The following is a 21433-nucleotide window of genomic DNA, read 5'->3' as shown; positions in this document are numbered from 1 at the left end:
TCTATTTTTACCCCCTTTACTCTGAGAAAATGACTATCTTTGATGTTTAGGTGTGTATCTTGTATGCTACAAAATGGTGAATGGATCCTGTTTTTGCATCCATTCTGATAGTCGGTGTCTTTTTTGGGGAAATTTAGTCCATTTATATTGAGAGATATTAAAGACCAATGATTGTTAGTTCATGTTATTTTGAAGTTGTTGTTGGTTGTGTGTGTGTGTGTGTGTGTGTGTGTGTGTGTGTGTGTGTGTACGCATGTATTTCCTTTCTTTTGGTTTTGCTGGTGTGATATAATTTATTTCTTGCGTTCCATTGGTGTAGTTAACCTCCTTAGGTTTGAACCTCCTTCTAGTGCCTTCTGTTGGGCTGGATTTGTTTATAGTTACTGTTTAATTTTGTCATATAATATCCTGTTTCTTCCATCTATGGTGATTGAAAGTTTTGCTAGACATAGTAGTTTAAGGTGGACTTTTGAGCTGGGAATCTCCTTCTTCTCCTTCTCCTTCTCCTTCTCCTTCTCCTCCTCTTCTTCCTCCTCCTCCTCTATTTCTATTAATCTTAGATTTCATCTATTCATAGTGTCTGTTTTGTGTCAGAAACATTTTAGATGTAACATCTTTTTTGACTGATGCATCTATGTCTTCTATAGTCTCTTCTATACCTGAGATCTCTCTTCCATCTCTTAGATTCTGTTGCTGATGCTTGTGTCTATAGATTTTGCTTTTATGTAGGTTTTCCATCTTTAGGGTTCCCTTGGTTAATGCTTTCTTTATTGGCTCTATTTCCATTTTCAGTTCTTGAACAGTTTTATTCATTTCTTTCACCTGTCTGATTGTATTTTCTTGTATTTGTTTAGGGGAATTATTCATTTTCTTTTTAAAGACCTCTACCATCTTTATAAGGTTGGATATAAGGCAATTTCCTTGTGCTTCTGCTCTGTTAGGATATGAAGAGCTTTCTGTAGTAGATACCTGGGCTTTGGTGGTGCTCTATTGCCCTAGCTCCTATAGAATGTTTTCTTACATTGGCTTTAGCCATCTGTTTGTCCCTAGTGCCAGCAAGTCTCTGCGAATGCAGGAAGAGTTGTATGCTGGAAAATGGAGCTCAGAAGAAAGACTGCAGTTTACTGCTGTTGGGTGTGCTTTAGAGAGACTTGACAGGCAGGGGAATGGGGGTGAGTGGGGTCTTACCTGGTTGTCCCTGGTGCTGGCAGGCCTCCAGAAAAGCAGTCAGAGCTGTGAGGTGGAAAATGGAGCACAGGGGATACTTCTATTATTTTTAAGGTGAAGAGCTCAAGGTTCTTGAGGCTTCTGCATGACTTCCTGTAATAGCCTCAAGCTGTCTCATCTCCTAGAAGAAAGCATAAGGACAAATTGCACGTACAGAAGGAGAAACAGAGGAGGCAACCTCACCATGCAGCAGCCTCTGCCTGCAATAACCATCCAGCAACCCTGACATGTGAGGGCAAAAGCTACTCCTGGGAGAAAGGCACTAAACTTCCTCATGATCCAATCAACACAAGGCCCCATCCATGTCTCAGTCTCATTATTCTGGGAATTGGGATATCAATACATGAACCTTTGGAGAAAATTATCAACCATAGTATGGTTCTCAAAATACATAAGGATCTCTAAAAAATAATGTCATACTTGTTAGAAGGAACCTCAAGTAATAATTAGTAGTTTTTGCAAAGAACCTCAAGTTGGAGCAGTGGTGGTCTGAAAGCCTTAGTGCATGTTGTGTATAATATGTGAGGTTCAGCAGAGAAATCCAAACTGGCAATGTGAACCCAAGTCTTTGTTGTAAATTTATTCTATGTTGTAAATATTATTTTGTCTTCTATTACTTTCTGTTGTTTTTAAAGTTCTACTTTACAGAGACGGAATACCTCTTTGCGACCTACACACAGAGAAAGGACCACACAATAATTTCAGACTGTTTCATCTTCATGTAAGTGCATCTGCCAATGGTGTGGGAGCTAAAGCGATGAGCACCATGTCCACACTGCATCCCTACACAAACTGCAATCCTAATCTGACGTCCTTCTCTTGATATGGATCCCTGGCAGTTACATGTTGACAATAATAGCAGTCTCAGCATTGTAGGATCCTGGTTGTCACAGCACAGGGAAGAGCCACCTAGTTGTTAGGATCACCATACTAAACGTTATGTGATGGTGAAATGAAAGTTTTTGTGTTTATCCCTAAACATCCAGTGGTTTCTCTAATATCAAAACAATTTTATCACACACACACACACACACACACACACACACACACACACACACATGGGTTTTGACACAGGGTTATGCTGGAAATCACTCTGTAGATCAGGCTGGCCTTGAACTTATAGGGATCTACATGCCTCTGTCTCCTAAATGCTGAGAGCAAAGTTAGGCACCACCACTGCCCAGCTTATCACAGATATTTAAAGGTCCATGAGAGGACAATTGGTTTGGCGAAATTTCCAATAGTGTGAGGATGGTAAAATGGAGAGAAAGAAAATCCCCATTAATTACGTTTTAGAGGAAAGCAGCAGTGACTCCACAGGGTTTCGTGATTTATTTATTCATCATTTATTAATTTAACTCTGGAGCACAATATGCATGCAAACTATTCTGCTGGGGTATATAGTAAATATAAAAATAAGATGCCATTTTATATCAAAGTTGAACTGTAGTAGAATTACATAAATTACAATAATTTAAAGTAAATGATTAATTATAAATATGTGTCATTGTGTACATTTATCAAAATATTATTTTAATGTGTTTCTCAACTAACTTCTTAATGCTAAGCTTATCATCTGAGAATATATGACTTCAGATAATTTAAAGCTTATATTTCATGTCTTTCTAAGAATTTATCTTATCCTCCTATTAATTTCATCTATTAACAAACATATCAAATTGTTTAATATCTATCTATGTAATCTTTGAGGAACATAAGCATTATCATATATCATCAGAGATCTGTAGTTTATACCAGATCTATTTTATACCTGGGAAGAAAAATTATTAGAAAGAGAAAATTCATTAAGAAATTAATTTATTTGTTGAACATATATTATAAATTGAAATTATATTAATTAATTCTGCATTGCTGTGGCAGAGTGTCTAACATAAGCAACTGAAGAAAAGGAAGGATTGATTTTGTCTTTTGGCTTCAGAAGGGTCATTCTTGTTCACTAGGTTACATACCCTTGGGAAGAATATCAAGGCAATGGGAAAATGGAGGGCAAGACTATTTACCTCATAGTAGACAGAGCTAAGAGGAAGGTGAAGAAACCAGATATAACCTTCAAAAGCAGGGCCTAGTGACTTACTTGCCACTTTCTAAAGCTTCTATAAACTCAAAAGATAACCACCACTTGGGAATCAAACACATGAGAATTTGTGGGGGACATAACTCATTCAATACACAACAGAGGGTAGTTTCTGATCTTGATTTGCAGGTAAAAAGACTGAGACTTTATCCAAGTCAAATGTATATTAATAGCCTTAGAAAATCACATTGAAATCTAAGCCAATGGCTGAGAGTCAGAACAGGCCAGTGTAGATTCATTATGCAGATCAAATTTGGAACAATTACTTTAAGGTGATTTTTAGAAGGTGTTTCAGATAGGATCCTGGACATTTGCTGAACAAGGAAACGAAGGCAGATGTAGTTATCACTAACCAGGTCTGTCATTCAACAGACCTACAAGATCTTTCTGGGAGAACGGTGTCTCCTCTTATTATTCTGGGTACCACCAGCCTGTCTGTAAGCTTCTCAGGCTTTCTCCCCCAAAAGCAGGCTGCTGGAAAGAGTGTGTTTGGGAAGGTAGGAACTATTCTGCTTGTGTCTTTTCATCTTCGTGCCGTGGAGCTAGTGGCAAATGGTGTGAGGACATGTGGAAGAGTCTGCTTTTCTATGCCAAAGCAAGGAGCAGCATCTCATGGTTTGTCACTCCTGATGGTGCCCTGAAGTCTGTAGACTCCTGAAATGTTGGGGCTTATATATGCTTATAGAAAAGGTACAGGGCCTAGGTCCTGACTCTTTTCTTAATATCCTTAATGTCTGTGATTGAGGAAAGCTGAGTAGAGTGGGAGGTACTCTCAATCTATTCACAAAACTTGATTAAACCTTTGCAAATTGGAAGGCTCTCTTAGTAGATTTTTGTCTCACACTATTCTAATCACAGAATGAGAATCTGAATCTCAGGCAGGGGCATATCCATTTGATGTTTGGGTTATACATAGGAAAACTGAATAGTTGAGAGTGTGAAGAAACCGCCATGTTCCTACCTAGTCACTAAACTTTTGGTGACACAGTATATGGAATTAAGAGTGAATTGAGGTGGTGCCGAAAGATTCCACCTAACATTTGCAGGGGAATTATGAAAAGTCACAACACAGCCAACTCCACTAGCCTCCAGGATGTTATCCAACCACTGTAGATTCACATGTATGTGAATATATTTTTAAGAGAATATAACAAGAAAGCCTGTGAGTCTCAACAGGAATGAGAGTGCCATCCTGTAACGACCATGACATCACTGATGCTCAGCATGGTGGGAGGCACCACAATCTGTACCCCATTTCCTGAAATTATGTTTCTTTTCACTTATGTCTCAGCAGGAAAGGGAAGTCACTACAACTGCTTTAAACAAAGAGAATTGTGTGAAGGGATGGCTGCCAAAATGTAGGTAGGATTCAGGATGCAAAAACATTCTGTGGAGACTAGCCACAGGGAAACGTTATTGCATTCCCTGTGATATTAACTGAAGAATACAGGAAGAACAGAGTATCCTTAGAGACACATGGGAGATGGGACAGTAGGGTAAAGGTCACACAGTAGGAACAACAGCCACAGAGGGAAGTCAGAGATCAGTGGGAGAGAGGAAAGCACATCCTAGTCATGCTCTTTGGTCTCCATCTCCTGTTCACAGTCTCATTGGCTAATTACAACCAGTAACCATCTGGAGAGACAGCCTGAGTGAGAGAAGAGATCCACTGGACAGAAGAAAAAGTAGTACATGAAGCTGTTGGAAGTTTGAGGAAGGAGTTGGCAGATGGCTGGTGTCTGGTATGTATCTGCTTTCACAGGAGGTTGAGATGGGTAAGTATTCACCAATACATATGTTTGAGACAAAGTGTTTTAGCAGGCATATTATCAGAAAAGATTGGCCTACAGGAAAACATAGCTGAGAAGTGTGTCTAAGCAAGGTCCATAGCTTGACCCAAGAGAGTAAGCTGCCCTGATATTTCTGAAGTGCGTGCTGTCGTGGAGTCATGGCTAGGCTCTGACATCATGGAGAAGCACATCAAAGGCACCCTGTATGGCGGTCAAGCAAGGCTAGCTGGAGACATGATGTTTTCAAGGAACTCCTGGAGGAGATAAACTGGTACTCTACAATCTGATGGCAGCCTTAAAAAATGCAAAAGGTCACTTAGAAAGCAAGTGCTTTCCATGCATGAGCCATCTGTAGGTTTTGGTTCATAGGCAGTTTCTACTTTTTAAGATATATGACCTCTTGCATTTTCTCTTACTGGCTTCTCTCATCGACTCACCATCCTTGTGTCTGTAACTGAGGAAAGCCAAGTAAAGTAGGAGATTCTTTGAATAGATTTATAAAACTTTGCAAGTTGGAAGGCTCTTCTAAAGGATCTTTTCTCATACTATTATAACTATAAAATCAGAAGCTGAAATATAAAAAATTCATTCTGTCTGTAGAGTATCAATTTGAGGAAGATCCATAGTAACCCTTGTGACTAATCTGGATATCTCTGGCATGTCAACCATATCCTCTATAATGTAGCTGCAAGGATCCTTCTAAAGTACAAGTCCATAAACTAGGATACTTGCTTATAAACTGTGTTGTGTCCCATTGCTCTCAGGAAATGGCCAATATTCTTACAGCTGCACCACCAATCTGGTCACTGTCTACTTAGTCTTACCATTTTCCAGCCTCGGCGCTCCCTTTCCTCCCCATCCTTCCTCTTGCTTTCCACTCATGAGCCATCTTTAGGTTTTGGTTCAGAGACATTTCCTACTCTTTAAGATATATGACTTCTTGCATTTTCTAAGGCTGACTTCAGATTGTAGAGAACTATTTTATCACCTCCAGGATTCCCTTGAAAACATCTTACATGAAAACTGCCCAATGTGTGGTACAAAATGAAGTGTGTGATCTTCTCATTAGTTTTTCTTTTAATCATCATAAAAGAAGTCTTATAAGTCATACTCCACTTCACAAGCAATGCATAATGATGAAGCCCGACTCCCAATTGAGCAACCATCCTGGGAGTTCTCCATCTCTTACTGCAGGGCCCAGAGGCTGTGCCTGAGATCGGTAACATAGGGACACCCTGGGGGACATCCATAGGGACATCGGTAACATCCTGTGGGTAACTTCATGCAGCATGCAGGAAGCTACAGTGTTATGTTTGAGGAAGAGTTTATGAATACTTACATACACAAAAGAGGTCACAACATCAGGCCCCTGGATTATATTGATATTTTATTGTTACTGAATTTATAATCAGAAAATAAAATCATCCAATCATCAATCAGAGAAGAAAATACTTTTTAAGTATGCAGTGAAAGCCACTATCTCATATTAGAAATCATTTGGGGTCCTCAATTTAAAAAATTAAAAAGATAAACATAAAACTTGTCTAAACTAAAGTAGATGTCAAGGACAGACAAAATAATCCATAATTAAGCACTGTTTGGTCAGTTGATGACACAAGCTATGATGAAAAATGGAGCAGAATCAGAGAGATGGTATGCAACTGGGTTGGTGTCTTTGTAGAGAGATGGTCAGGAAAAGCTTCTTTGAAAAATAGAATTAGCTGTTCAGAATTAAAGGGCATGCACCTTTAATTCCAACATTCTGGTGGCAGAGGCAAGCAGATCTCTTTGAGTTTGAGGCCAGCCTGGCCAACAAAGTGAATTCCAGGATAGCCAGGACTGCACAGAGAAACCCTTTCTCACCACCACACCCCCTCCCCAAGAAAAGAAGAAAGAATTAGCACAGATACCTGGTGGAAACTGGTGGAAATGATGGAGGAGGCTATATAATATTTAGGGAAAGAGCATGCTAAGAAATGAACAGCAAGAAACAACACCCCAATACTAGGGGAAAAGAGAGGCCAACGTGTGTAAAGGATGGTTCTGATGGTCCTGTCCCCCATTTGGTTCTTGATCAATCAAAAGAGATACCAGCGACCAATGACTGAGGACAGGGCACACTTAGAGTTATGTGGAAGGACACAGGAAGAATTTGGGGGAGGGAACTGGGGAAGAGGAAGAAGACAGGAGATAAAGTCAACCAGCTATATGCATTTTCTGTTGGAGTGGTCAATGGCCACTCTATCTGATTATGCCTGGAGTGGCAGGGGAGGTTTAGGAGTGCCCAGTCATTGAGTTAGCAAAGGTGTTTTAAGATTATCTGGTGTGTGTGTGTGTGTGTGTGTGTGTGTGTGTGTGTGTGTGTGTGTGTGTGTTGTTTCTGTTATCCATGGATCTAAGGGATTCTGGGTGGGGCTGGTAATGCAGTCAGCCTGGAGCTTAAAGCAGAGTAGCAAAAGCACTCACTATAAGTGGGTTCATGGTATCACAAGCAGTACTGGTAGGAAACAAGGTCAAAGATATAGCCAGAGTTGAGGACTATGGAAGGACTCCAGGTGCTGTTGGATGGAAGGAAGTCACTGGAGGGATCAGAGCAAGTACCATGTTTTCAGAGGGACACTCTAGCATATACAGAATTGAAAGCAGAATGAGAACCACTAGATAGGCATTGTGTTGGTTTGGATGAGAAATGTCCCCGACAGTGACAGTCTCAGATATTTCAATATTTGGTCTCCAGTTGGTGGTGCTTGTTTGGGAGGATGTAGGAGATATGGCCTCATTGGGAAAAGTGTGTCACTGGAGGCAGAGTTTGAGAGTTTAAAAGCCCATGACTTTTTAAAAATTCAGTCTCTCTGCTTTGTTCTTGTAGTTCAAGGTGTAAACCCTCAACTTCCTGATGCAGCCACCAGGCTTGCTGTTTGCTATGCTTTCTGCCATGAAAAACTCATTGCCTTCTGGAACTATAAACTCCTTCTATAAGCTGCTTTGGTCATTATGGTGGTTTGAATGAAAATGACCTTCATAGACTCCTATATTTGAATGGTCAGCCACCAAGTAGTGGAACTGTTGGAAAGAATTAGGAGGTGTGCCGTTCTTGGAGCAGGTGTGTCATTGTTTGAGAAGGTATATTACTAGGGAAGCTGTGAGGTTTTAAAAGCCCATGGCAGGCCCAATCTCACTCCCTCTGCCTGCTGCTTTCATATAAGGATGTAAAGCTCTTGGCTACTGCTCCAATGCCATGCCTGTCTTCTTTCCACTGTGATGATCATGGAGTAATCCTCTGAAAATGCAAGCAGCACCCAATTTAATCTTATCTTTATCTTATAGATTAGATGAGAGTATGAATGTAAGTAACAAGGGAGAGATAATCCAAGATTGGTGCCCTAAGCAAATGGGAAACAGGAGGAAATATTTTCTAAGTATAAATCTGAAAATAAAAGGAATTTATGCTGAGAATATAAAATTTTTTCTTAAAAGATGTTCAATCTCAATAAAAAAAATGGGAGAGGTACAATTAAAATGGAAGAGAAAATTAAACAAGCATGACATCAGTGAAGGTATATGAAGGACTGGTAAATACATGGAAAAAATTAATAAAAGCATCTAGAGCAATTTAATTGGAAGTATCATGAAATACAAATACATACCAAATACAAAAGCTCAAACCTAACAGGCTAATTATTGCAAATGTTAAAGAGCCCATGGAGAATTTGAAAGCCTAATGCAACTGTTCATGGGACTGTAAAAGTCTATCACTTAGAAAATAATTTTGTGTCAGTCCCGCTCTGGTACAGAGTCATGCTCACTTGTCTGTCCTTAACACCCTCTTTGGTGACTACAGAACCCTCTTTCCTTCCTCTGCAGCAATCTGACTGCCAGAAGTTCACCACGTCTATTCTCAGGATCCATGCCAGAGAGATCTTTGACTCTCATGAAAACCCCACTGTTGAGGTGGATCTCTACATCACAAAAGGTCTCTTCTGAGCTGTGGTGCCCATCAATGTGTCCACTTGCCTCTATAAGGCCCTAGAACTCTGAGACAATGATAAGACTCACTTTGTGGGGAAGGGTGTCTCATTGGCTGTTGAGCACATCAATAACACTATTGCAGGGGTTGGAGATTTAGCTCAGTGGTAGAGCGCTTGCCTAGCAAGCACAAGGCCCTGGGTTCGGTCCTCAGCTTCGAAAAAAAAAAAAAACCCAACCAAACAAACAAAAACACTGTTGCACCTGCTCTGGTTAGCAAGAAACTGTATGTAGTAGAGCAAGAGAAGATTGGCCAGTTGATGATCAAGGTGGATAGCACCGAGAATAAATCTAAATTTGGTGCAAACACCATCCTGGGAGTGTCCCTGGCTGTCTGCAAAGCTGGTGCTGTGGAGAAGGGGGTGCCCCTTTGCCGTCACATTGCTGACTTGGCCAGCAATCCTGAAGTCATCTGCCAATCTCAGCTTTCAATGAGATCAATGGTGGTTCTCATGCTGGCCATGTAAGAATTTATGATCCTGTCTGTGGGGACATCCTGTTTCCGGGAAGCCATGCACATTGGAGCAAAGGTTTACCACAACCTGAAGAATGTCGTCAAAGAGAAGTACAGGAAAGACACCACCGATGTAGGTGATGAGGGCGGATTCGCACCTAACATCCTGGAGAACAAAGAAGCACTGGAGCTGCTCAAGACTGAAATGGCAATGGCAAAGGCTGGCTCCACTTACCAGGTTGTCATCGGCATTGATGTGGCTGCCTCCGAGTTCTACAGGGCTGGCAAGTATGACCTGGTGGTGGGGCTCTGCACTGGGCAGATCAAGACTGGTGCCCTCTGCATGTCTTGAGTGCCTGGCCAAGTACAATCAGATCCTTAGAATCAAGGAAGAGCTGGGCAGCAAAGCCAGGTTTGCGGGCAGGTCCTTCAGGAAACTGCTGGCCGAGTAAGACAGGGACTGGAGATCCCTGGAGCTACCAGAGCCTCTGTCCCTAATGCCATCCAGGTGGCTCAAGACCGGCCGAGTGCTTGCCTCTCCCGTGTCACTGCTTCCTTAGATGTGCACCCCTAACCACCTGGAGCCCTGCTGGAGACCCCAGCTTTGTAATCATGTGATTGGTCTGAGTCATTGTTTCTGTCATCTGACTTCCCAGCTAGTGTCCGGAGCCCTCAGAACTCTAGTGTAATCTCTAGGGTACCTACACCATCAAGACTCCCCCAGTGGTATATGCAGAAATAAAAGCCCTAGAAGCTCCCCCCCCCCAAAAAAAAAAGAAAGAAAAGAAAATAATTTTGTGGTTTCTTAAAAGTTAAAAGCAACAAGCCGAAGTACATCAATTGCACTCTTATCTATTTGCCTAAGAGAAAGAAAAAGCTATGTCCACACAGAAATGTAAAGGATTGTGCTTATAGCAGCATTATTCATGCTATACAAAACATAACCAAGACTGTCTTAGTGAATTTTTGTTTTTTGCCAATTTGCCACAAGCCAGAGTCATTTGAGGAAAAAGAATCTTAACTGAGAAAATGCTCCAACTAGATTCACATGGTAGGAGATATTTTCTTGATGAATGGTAGATGTGGGAGGGGCTTAGCTCACCATCGGTAGTACCATTACAGCTGCAAGTGGTTCTGGGTAGTATAAGAACACTGACTGAACAAGTCACGAGGAGCAAGCCAATAAGCAGCATTCCTCCATGACTTCTGCTTTAATTCCTGCTTCTATGTTCCTGTACTGGGATCCTTCCCTGAGTACTCTCAGGGATGGGGTGGTGGCCTAAGAGTTTAATTGAAAGCAACCTTTTTCTCTCCAAGTTGCTTTTAGTCATGGTATTTTTATCACAGCAATTGAAGTCCTAAATAAAACAAAAACAAACATCAATAAGCTAGAGAAACACAATGTGATGCAGCCAAGTAGTGGAATTCTTCTTGGCAATAAGAAGGAGTGAATTACTGATGCAGTTACAACATGGTAACCATTACAGTAAGCCATTATGATAAACACCATCATTTTGAGTAGCTTCCTCTACCAACACTCACACTGAAAGTTAATTCTGCAGCACGATAATACTATAGTTATGAAGCTCTTAAGCGAAGTTCTTATGGTTTTTAGAGGGATTGGTACTTTCACTCTGGGATTAGGTTTTGGCTTTTGCAGGACTTCATTGGTTACTCTGAGAGTAGATTATTTTAAGGCAAGACCAGCTGTCTTGACAACTACTCTTTTGCCAGTGATGTAGGCCTGGGAAGCTCTTGGGTATAAAAGACAGATTGATATCTCAATCCAGTGATCAATCTTCATTGTTTACTTGACTGGATTTTTAATCGTTAGGAGACACAGTTCTAGGTGTTATCTATTGAGAGTGCGTTCAGAAAGATTTAACTGATGGGGAAACTCACTCTAAACGCAGGTGGTACCATTCTAACTTCAATGAATACAAATGCTAAAAAGAGAAAGGACAGAACACCAACATACATCTCTTTCTACTGCAGAAACAATGTGCCCAGAGATCTCACACCCTACCATCATATATTGTGCCCACACCAATGGACCGTACCCTTAATCTTTGAGCCCGAATAAGTCCTTCTTTCCTTAAGTTGATTTTCTTAGGTATCTGGTTACCGTAATAAAAAAGTATGTAATACATAAAAATGCATGCCAAATTTCTGTGATAAGCCTGGTTACGTAGTCAGAGCCCTTGTGGGAGAAATATTCAAGAGATTGGCATTGAAGATTCACAAAGTCCCAGAATTCTATAAGCAGTGTTTAGTGAACCATTCTTAGAGAAGCTTGGGACACCATATGCCTAGAGAAATGTGAATAGCAGTGAATGGGCTCAGAAGTGAAGGTGTCAGAAGGCAACAAGGACTTTGCAGGGTACTTGACTAGAAGATCTAAGTAGTTTGGTAGAAGAAGTCTCTAGAGAGCACATTATTCAGGCTGTGGTATTGTACTCACATATGCGAGGAGAAACCAGAAAAATAGGAAAAAACAATCTACAGTGAGGCAAGGGAAGGAGTGTGGTGCAAAAGAAGGGAATGAAGAGAAAGCAACTACAGCTGGTAAATGGATTAGAGCTATAAGGAAATATTCATTCTTTGCTAAGACAACAGGAATGGTGATAAATGGATTAGAGCTATCAGGGAATCTCCACTCTTTACTAAGACAACAGGGATGGTCTTGAGGAAAAGATGCTAGCCACTGATTGCTCTGGCATGTGAAAGGTAAATTCATTCAAAGGAGAGAAACTGAGGAATGCTGTTGAAAGGGTTCCCTCCTCAAAAACAACTCATTCCCTTCAGAAGGTGTTTCCTCTGAAGGCACTGAGACCACTGGAAGGGGCCAGGCTACATCTTAAGCTGTTAGTAGAACTTGGTAGTATTCATTCATCTGGTCTTGTAGAATTTAAGAGATAGGGTCATGAACACTTGACTCAGTTTCCATAAAAACCTCTGAGGTCAGGAAATGAGTGTCAGGATCTAATTCCTTGAGAGGAGGTCCCAAGACACCATTGCATCAAGCTGGGAAAGTAAAGCCCAAGTTGCAATTGAGACCTGGGATTGTTGGAGATGCCAGGACTGAAGGATGTCTGTAAAGGAAAGCTACGAGTGCCAAGAGGAGGCATATCAAGAGAGAGGCTATGTGTATTATGGGCAGCAGAGCTTGAGAAGGACAGACAGACCAAGCTTACGGCAGCACAAATGCTGCCACCACAAGCTCCAGATGTTGGACTCAGAGTTGCTGGGGTTCATTGTTTGTCTGGTTTCCATCTTGTTTTAGTCCACTCTCTCTGCTACCCTCCCCCACCCCTCCCCTGTGGAATGGGAATATTAACTCTGTGCCATTGCGTGCTGGTTGTTTGCAACTTTATTATTATTATTTTTATGAGGCTCACAATGAAGACATTTTTTAAGTCTTGGAAGAGACTTTGGGCTTCTGAGAAATGTTAAGAATGTTAGTACTTAGTTAATTCTTGGGGATTAATTACCTGCATTTTGCATCGTGAGATGGTCGGGAGTCTTTTGTGGACGAGGGGTGGGATATTAATATTTACAGTAATATGACTGAGTGTCAAGTTGATAGGTTGTGGGGTTTTGATATTTAACATTCATTATCAACTTGGCCGGATTTATTACAGCCTAGAAGAAACACCACTGGGTGTTTAGGAATGTTTCCAGGAAGGTTTAACTGTATGTAGTCCCTCTCTGCATTTGGGTGACATCATCTCATGAGCTAGCATTCCTGTGCTCAATAAAATAGAGAAGGGAGAAATCAAAAGAACCATCATTCATCTCTCTCTGTTTCCTGAATGCAGAAACTGCATGATCAGCTGCCTTATGCTCCTGCTGCCTAATGTGTTGTTTGGGTTGATTTACCTAAAACATCTTTCAGTATGCCCAGATTGATACAAATGAGAATAAACTAACACAAGCCCATATATTGGCCAACATTTGCATATGCGATGTCTTGATGGGAAGTAACTGATCAGGTGAGGACCATTAGAATAGGTCTAGAGTAAAGTAGACTTGATCAGCACTACTGGAGGGTTGTGCTGAGTAGCTGGGAATGGTTTACAGCACCATTTCTCTGTGAGAATCAAACAGTTACGATCAGCAGTTGTCTCCATCATGGGAAACATTACTGCCTTGAATCCTGCACCAAGGATGCTTGGAGAACTAACTGGGTTATTTTAAAGCCCAGGCAAAGTGTTGGTAGAGGTACTTTATGGTGTGAGAAAAGGAAAACAGCCATGAAAGGTTGTGTGCATTTGCATCTTCTTAATAACTGGGCAGTTGGTAGAATTTGATCTGGAGCCTGGTTTTATTGCGAAGTCACCACTAAGTGAGCTTCAAGGACCAGTCAGAGACATAATTCTCCCTGTCTTTCACCAATAGCAGCAATCAAATTCACACGCACACACTAAGGGCTTGCTTGCCTTACTTCAGTCTAAATATGCACAGTCCTGTTTCGCCAGTATTCATCTCAGATAAATCCATTCAACTTTAGTATCCAGAATGCAACTCAATGAAACTCGGACTCAAATGATGATGAAGTCTCATTTCACCTTTTCTCGTTCATCCAGCTAATGTTCCATACAATGCTCCCCTCTGCTCCTAGGATGAGGAATCTCCAAAGAGGAGCTATGCATATCCAAAGAGCTAACAGAGGTCATGCTTGCCTCCTTGTTAGAATGAGGCATTACATATGGTGCTTTCTAGACCTGGGGACTCTCCTCAGCTGGGACCTTAGTGACACTTGAATTAGGACCATGTTGCCTCCAGTGCTAATACCAAAACATGGCAAGGCTCCCTGCTAAATCTGCAGAGCAATCCCTCCTCTCCTCCCTTTTCTTTCCCTTAATTCATTCACTACTCCCCCACCCCCCCCCCCTGCCCTGCTCACATCGCTATGACAGGCAAAAATCAGAGCCTGATGTTTCTGCCCATTGACCTTCCATGGTTAAGGGAAGGGCTCGGGCAGATCCTCTCATGTCTTTCAGACCTGCAGAATCAAATCTCTGCTCATATGCTGTGAATTCTTCTACCACAAGGTGACTGTAAACAAGCATTCAGTGCCTCTAAGCAGCTCTTAGTGGCATTCAGTTGTTGGAAGTAGGAATGTAGTTGGTGAAAGTAACTAGGGTCTCATGGAAAAAAATCCAACCAAGATCTCTTACTTGATGTTTTTACACAAAGGCATTTAACAGGAAAATTATACAAAGATAATTCATGTAACGTGTCAGGTGAGCTCAGGGGAGTCCTGCTTTCTGTCTACTCTGTACAATAGGCTCAGGCCAACAAAACCCAGTAGGCTTCAATTCAGCTAATATGTAGTAACCAAAGTTTCCCAGAACCATGGTCTTTCATGAACTATCTGATGCATGCCTTGAAAGAACACTACCTAAGTTCTTTACTAGCAGCTTATATTGGACTATTTCAGCAACATTCGTTTTGTTTTGTTTGTTTTGTGTTGCTGGGAACTGAATTCACAATTTTGCACAGGCTGAGCAAGGGCTCTCCCATTGAGCTAGCTACTCGGCCAGTCAGATTTCCTCAACACCCATGGAAATCGATTTCTAGCATTTGTGACAATCATGGATATTGATTAAAGGTCTTGCAAAGTTGAAGAGAAGCAAAGCACTTCTAGTAGCCGCTTCTGGAACTTGGGCTTTTCCATCAATGTCAGCTTGCCTCGGTGGCAGAATGGATTCTTGTTGAAAGCATTGAGTAAAGTAAGGTTAAATCAAGCACATGCATAGCCAACACCATCTATGCTGGGACACCCCACTTTGTGAACATAGGGTACAAAGGTTTTAGGGTACACTATTGCTTACTGCATTCCTTGGGGGCTGCATCACCGCTACTGATTATAAGATTCACCAGGCATCTAAAATGTTAAAATGTGAGAGCAATAGTCTTCAAATTGAGATATACTTAAAAGCAAACTCCAAACACGATCGCCATAGGCCAAGTAAGCTCTGTACTGAGCTGTATGTGGGCATGCCTTTGATATTGTTTTTCTCATGGAGGAAAATAAGGTCCTTTTTTCCATTTGACTTCTGGCTCTCTTGACTCCAAGCCAGATTTGGCCTCTTGTACCTACTTTAACATCTATAAAGAAATTTCTCTTGGAAGAAATTTCCTCTGGTTTGTTTTAATAACTTGAACTTGTAAGTCAGTATTTTTCAACTTATGAATTGTAGAACATGTGTGTGTCAGTTTCAATTCAGTCTCTGGTTAAAACTGAGTGCCCTGTGTGCCTCAACTGAACTCCTAAAGTCTACATCTGAACAAGACCTCCCGCCAATTTCAGGAAATACTAAGATTTAAGAAAAACTGCTTAAAGAGGGAAACATACTATTATGGAAATGCCCTTTTACCTAAAAGATAAAGAGTAATTGCAGATTGGTTACCAATTTTCAAAAGCCATAATGAAGTAGGAAATGTCTGCCTAGAGGCTCACAAACCCATCTCCTCCTTCTAAAAACAAACTGAATTTCATTCTCCAACTTTGGGCTGTGCTAGAAGGACACGTTACTGAGTTAGGGCCAGTGAAATACAGGTAAAAATATGCTTGCTGCTTCTGAGCTTGGCTCCAAATATGCCTTTGGGAACCTACACACTGTTACTCTCTGTGGTGTTTTCAATGAGGAAGGTCCTCCATAGGCTTAGGTGTTTGAAGACTTGGTGCCCCGTGTGTGGTACCGTATGAGGAGGTCATGCAGCCGTGCTGAGGGAAGTACATAACCAGGGGTAGGCTTTGAAAGTTCACAGCCTCACCCCACGTCCAGTTCACTCTGCTTTGTGTTTGCAGTTAAAGATGTAAACTCTCAGCTTCCTGCTCCTGCTGCCATGCCTACTGCTTGATGTCATACCTTCCTGACATGATGGACTCTCATCCCTCTAAAGCCACAAACCAGAATAAACTCTTTCCTTCTTCAGTTATTTTTGCTCATTTTGATGGTGAATTTTGGTTGTCAATGTTACTATATCTGGAATCAATGAAAACCCAAGTAGCTGGGTATGCCTGTGAACTTTTCTTGATTGGATCATTTGAGGTGGGAAGAAACATGTCAAACCTGGGCCACACTGTCTGGTGGCAGCCCACAGAACCAGATATGGAAAAATGAAGCTTCTGCCTTTTGCCTGCTTGCTCTCACTCTTCTTGGTAAGTTCATCTATGCTATATCTGAACTATTACTTCACTAGTATTAGAAGGGACCTCCTTAGGATTCCAAGAGTAGACTGAAGACCAGCAGCAAGAGTTCTCCAACATTCCAGAACAAGATTGGGACTACTGAGACGTTCAGTCTCATAGAGTGAACAGCTACCAGGTTCTTGGCTTGTCTCTCAGGAGACAGTCATGGTTTGACAACCGAGACACAGCTTTTAAGCCACTCAAGTAAGTCGTGTGTGTGTGTGTGTGTGTGTGTGTGTAATAAGCCAGTTTTATTTTCTCTCTCTCTCTCTCTCTCTCTCTCTCTCTCTCTCTCTCTCTTTCTCTCTCTCTCTCTCTCTCTGCAAAGTCTGGAGATGTAGCTCCGTGGTAGAGTTCTTGCCTTGCATATACAAGGCCCGAGCACTACCAGTAGGAAAGGGTTTGTTTTGACCACTTAGCTCTTCAACCCTAAGCACTCAAAAGCACTGCCTGCTTAGAATGTAGCATAAGGGAAGCTCAAGTCGGGAGAGAGTTTGAGTAGCTGAGAAGAGAGAGGCCAAAACTTATTGGCCAAAACTGCTACAATGTGAAAGCAAAAAGATGCTCCAATATGGATGAGCCATCTGGGGTATGTTTCATGTCTCAGACAATTGAGCTTCTATAATGAAATGCTAATCATTTGAAGCAACCTTCCTAATGCTTCATCTCAATACAGTTCCTCATGCTGCAGTGACCTGCAACCATAAACTTATTTCATTGATACTGCATAACTGTGATCTTGTTACTATTATGAATTGTAATGTAAGTATCTGATATGCAGGATATCTGACCCGTGACCCCTTTCACAGGCTGAGATCCACTTATTTAAGGCAAAAGCAATGCATTGGTCACAATTTTGGAGGTTATCAAGTCCAAGGTCAAAGCACTGGTATATTCTTTGCTTGGGGACAGCTGATCTCTAATGTTGTTGTTCTCCATGTGTTCTCTGATGAAAGGAAGATTAGATAGATAAGCTCCTCAGCTCTCTTTTATAGAGTCCCAAATTCCATGAGGCACCCAATCTACAGGACCAAAGGGACCACCTCCTAACACTATCACACTGGAGACTAGATTTCCACATATGGATTTTATAAGGACAAAAATATTCAGACTGTAGCACTGAGACATGTCCCTCTCTTGTGTGTCAGTGATTATATCTGCCCCCACTAATGTCTCACATAGGAAATGCACTTGCACCAGAGATCTTTCCATGATAGACTAGGAAAATTATTTATCTAAAAGACAACATGACAGAGGTGGAAGGCAAAGATGGTCTTTGTCCTCTAGGGAGAAATCGAGAATGATCTTTAAAATCCTCACACAGCTTGGCTGAAGAATTTAAGGGAATCCTAAAGACTAGAATGTGTTCCAATGTGAGAGAAAGTAAAAATGAAGAGGTAGTATAATGCTCTAACAGGATGAGGTTTGGGAGCAAGACTGGGAAGAGAACTATAGGACGCTCCCTTGGCTGGTACCAACTGTGAGGAACAGTCTTGGTCGGGTTCTTTCTCCATTAATGATATAGCCTCATTGGGATCAATTGGTGCCACTGATGCAAAGGAATGAGAGTTGAATGTTTTGAACACCCGCTTGGATGAAGAGGACATGTATGTAGAAAGCCTTCAGAGTACCTGGGAGGTTTTAGCAGAGCTGTGGACATTTAGACATTAGAGGAGGCCGGAATGCTGCTCAGGCAGTGTCACTGGGCTCTGGGATGCTGTGGTAAGCTGTGCTCATCCCTTCCACGATGGCGGTCTTCCCGATGTTCTCAGCCCATAAGGTGAAAGAATCATAGACCCAGCGACCAAGTTGAAAACGTGGAGGTTTGCAGCTCAAAGGCTTCTTGGCTTTCTAATATTGCAGCCATGAAACTTCTCTATTGAAGCCAAATGGCTTGATGCTGCTGACTGCTATTCAGAGTTCCTAGAAAGTGGCCTCTCATAGCAGTCAAGGCCTGAAACAGGGATTCTTTGGGAAAGGCCCCAGTCGTCAAACTCTGCCAAGAATTGGCAGCAATAAGTAAAAGATAGAAAGCGTTGGTTTCTGTCTTCTTTATTTCTACATCATTTGTCCATTTCTCCAACACCATGTGTTGAATACCCTACCTTTTAACTACTGATTCAGAATGCCAACTTCCTGATGGCATCTGGCCTAATGTGTTCTTGGGTCCATTACTGGGCTTTGTACACCCTTCTTTTTAATTCTCTGTGAAGTACAGAGTTTGAAACATATCTTTCAAATCAAACTAATTAATTACACTATTCAGATCTTCAACTTCCTTCTTTTTTTCCACTATTCATCTGTCAAAGGTTTAAGGAGGTATAATGGGTTTCTCAGCACATTCTAATTCTGTCAATTTCTCAATGAATATCAAATATTTTGCTTTTACAGATTTTTGATGCAGCATTTCTTTCTCCAGATAAAAGTTTGTGTCAGTTAATGCTCAGTGCAAATTGTAAGTTTTAGCAAAACAAAATGAGGCTTTCGGTTTTGAAAGTCATAAAGAAAAGGAGGTAGCTTGGTTTCTGTCTTTTCTCAGAATCATTTCATAACTCCAGAGAGAAACTGGCATCTCAATTCTATCTGTAACTAAATCAGAAGATTTCTATGACCCTTAGTAGCAGTTCGAGGAGAGGCAGGTAAACATGTGAATACTAAATGGTTTAGTGATGGGACAAGTTCAAAGTCATTTACAGCAGAGGAGAAATGTGTCCAGAGTGGACCATGTATCCAACTGTGTGAGCTCCTGGGAGAGTCAAAATCAAGGAAGATGGAACAAACCCCACAAATACACAGACAGTGCCCTCTGCACTGCCCTCACTATCTGAGATAGCCAGGAAATGACTGGCAATATAAGAAGAGATAAAACACTGTAAAAATATTGAACCAGAGCACCTTGAAATGGACGCTAATGGTTGAGTAAGGTCAACATGAGATACAGGACTCAAACCAGAGGAATCACCCAAAAGAGTACATGTCGAGTAATGAGAACACTGACCTACTTTACAGCTCTTGGTGAAAAGCTGGACAAACATTACCCTCCCCCCTCACCCTCAGGAAAAAAAAAAAAAAGAAAATCTACCAGCACTGACACAAGTTCAGAGGAAAAGCTAGCTGGCTACATGTTTGTCATATAGTGAAGTCCACCAAGTCTGACTGTAGCTTTATATTCTTAAAGGTGAATGGAATCATGTGAACTGAGAGTCAATATTATGTCTCTGAAGAAACCTGTGTGGTTAGTTATGTGTCCATTTGACATGTTATAGTCATTTGAGAGGAGGGAACCTCAACCAAGAAAACATCTCTGAAAGCTCACAGGATTGACCTGTAGGCAAGCCTGTAGAACATTTTCTTAATTGGTGATTAATATGGGAGGGTCCAGCCCATTATGTCTGGTAACCACCTTGAGTGGGTAGTCTGGGGTTATATAAGAAAGCAAGTCATGAGAAGCAAGCCATGGTGCCAGTATGCAGCACTCCTCCATGGCCTCTGCATCAGCTCTGTTTTCAGGTTTCACTCCTGTTTGAGTTCCTATCTTGGGTTCCTTCAGTAGGCTATCGCTTGGGATATAGTTAAAGTCAAACAAACCCTTTCGTCCCCAGCTTGCTTTTGGTCATAGTATTTCATCATGACAATAATTCACTAATTAAGAGAGCTTCCTAACTGAAGAATAAAAGCAAAGAGAAAAATGGGGAAAACGCAGAGGGCGGGATAAACTTTAAAGAAAGTATAATTAATGTCCTTGGGAATAATACAATGCAGTTCATCCGAGAAACAAACATAAGATGTTGTTTATAAGATGGGGACTGAAAGGGATCAGGAATCAGATTTGAAAATTAAAAACTAAATTACCACAATTTAGAACGCAACAAGAATTTGGAAGTCGAACTTGCAAATCTTTAAGAAATTACAACAAAATAATAAAGAAATAGATGAGGGTAGACTCCATCTGTTAAGTTCATCATAGTTAAAGAAATCTCAATTAAAGGAATAAGGGAGAATGCAGAGGTATAAATTCTACTTAGCTGAATGACACAAGGCTCCAGTTGAGGATTAACCCAGAGCCCTGTATGCACATCAATACACATGTTAGCAAAGCTGCTGGTCCTAGAAGCCAGATCTTGAATGGGTTACTTTACATATCCATTTGATTGGTCTGTGAGATGCTACACAGCCAGTGTGACCTTGTTTCTAGCCTATGTGTTAAAGGCTAGGTCCTAGCTTGGTGCTGCTGGAGAGAGAACCTTTAAGAAGTGGATTAGGGAGCTCAATTCATGTCTTTGAGTCATCATGATATGTGTTTAATAGAGGAATGTGGGATTGTCTTTTCTTTCTTAGGCTTTGTTTATGTTCTGGTCTGCTGGCCTGGGTCTGTTTTTCCCCTGTGGATAACCAGGCACCATTGTACATCAGGCTGGACTGGAAGGAATAAAGCTATATAGGGCTATATAAACTCTGGGAGTAGGTAGGGTTTTCAGGGGTGGTGAGATCTTGGGAATACTTCATTTGCATGAAGAGGAGTTCCTGGTGCTTGGTGGACATGTCTCTATAAAGAGAGAGTAAGTCTGACCTGTACACTGGTCACTAGGCTATGTGACTACCTCAAGGATGCCATAGGTTCTAAGGTACATGACCAGAGC

At 41.4% G+C, this 21433-nt stretch overlaps 1 pseudogene; it reads left to right on the top strand.

Moving 5' to 3' along the window:
• The first annotated feature begins 6238 nt into the window (after positions 1–6238).
• LOC116910292 lies at positions 6239–9944 on the top strand (annotated as a pseudogene).
• The last annotated feature ends 11489 nt before the right edge of the window (positions 9945–21433 follow it).

This window comes from Rattus rattus, chromosome 9, assembly GCF_011064425.1.
Source record: "Rattus rattus isolate New Zealand chromosome 9, Rrattus_CSIRO_v1, whole genome shotgun sequence".
NCBI lineage: Eukaryota > Metazoa > Chordata > Mammalia > Rodentia > Muridae > Rattus > Rattus rattus.
Note: the sequence above shows the minus strand (reverse complement) of the source record. Positions and strands in the feature narration are given on the sequence as shown.